At 41.8% G+C, this 946-nt stretch overlaps 1 protein-coding gene across 1 annotated transcript in view; it reads left to right on the plus strand.

The window, feature by feature from the left end:
* Positions 1–347: 347 nt before the first annotated feature.
* The window catches only part of LOC107743025 (uncharacterized), a gene marked incomplete at its 3' end in the record, with an annotated part of 7,655 nt that continues 7,056 nt past the window's right edge, over positions 348–946 (plus strand). The window contains exon 1 of the mRNA XM_016556137.1: positions 348–401. The remainder of the gene's footprint in view (positions 402–946) is intronic.

Genomic DNA, 946 nt, shown 5'->3' on the forward strand with positions numbered 1-946 from the left:
CATCAGTTGGCTTGTCAACCGACATTAAACAGTACCAGAAGAAGAACGAACATTTACATTATCAAAGAACATTTTCATTTAGTTTAGCCAGAGTTCAAGCACTCTCAAAAACTCCCATTATAATTACTTAAGCTGTGTACAGTGTGAAATGAATGAATATCTTACTTACATTCGTACGCACATCTGCACTTCATTGTTTCTGATGAAAGATTTCGCCAGAGAATTCAGTCATCGAGCGCGCAGTGATAAAACAGCGGCGTTTCAGCCATGACTCTTCTGAACGCCTCTGATTGGCCATTGCATTCATTAGCTCAACAGAACAGAAACAGAATTAAATAACACAGTTGGACTAGACGCCATCTCACAGGATTCAAAACCAGAAAATACCTTCACATGTTACGGTAAGTTCGTTATAACGTTTCCTAGCTGTAATATCAATATCATTTGCGCCTAAACAGACATGTCACATAAGGTACATGCAGGGGTGCATTAACACAGGCTTTAACGGCCTGAATCCAGGGGCCTACACGGAAGAGGGGCCTAGCTGCACGTAAATTACATTTTTCGAATAAGTATTTGTATATATGGGAGTTTGCAGCAGTGACAGCAATATTCTAGAAACAAACACACACTCACACACTCGTACATGTTCAGGACTCGCAAAGGCCCTGTTGTGTGAAAGAAACCTGTAACATCATACAGTGCGAGTTCAGTAACTTACTGTACGTACAAATGCGTGGATATCATAGAAATGTTTAGGTATAGGTATATCTGTGGTCAGGGGCGCCATGCACTCATTATTTTTGAGGGGGCACGAGTGTGTGTGTGTGTGTGTGTGTGGGGGGGGGGGCGTGTGTGTGAGAGAGAGTGCACCCCTTTATATCTTTGTTCTGCATTTTTGGCTGATTTTATTTTGCCAAATTCTATACAAATGCTCTCTGTGGCA

The sequence above is a fragment of the Sinocyclocheilus rhinocerous genome, unplaced genomic scaffold (assembly GCF_001515625.1).
Source record: "Sinocyclocheilus rhinocerous isolate Xijiao unplaced genomic scaffold, SAMN03320098_v1.1 scaffold647, whole genome shotgun sequence".
NCBI classification, from domain to species: Eukaryota; Metazoa; Chordata; class Actinopteri; order Cypriniformes; family Cyprinidae; genus Sinocyclocheilus; species Sinocyclocheilus rhinocerous.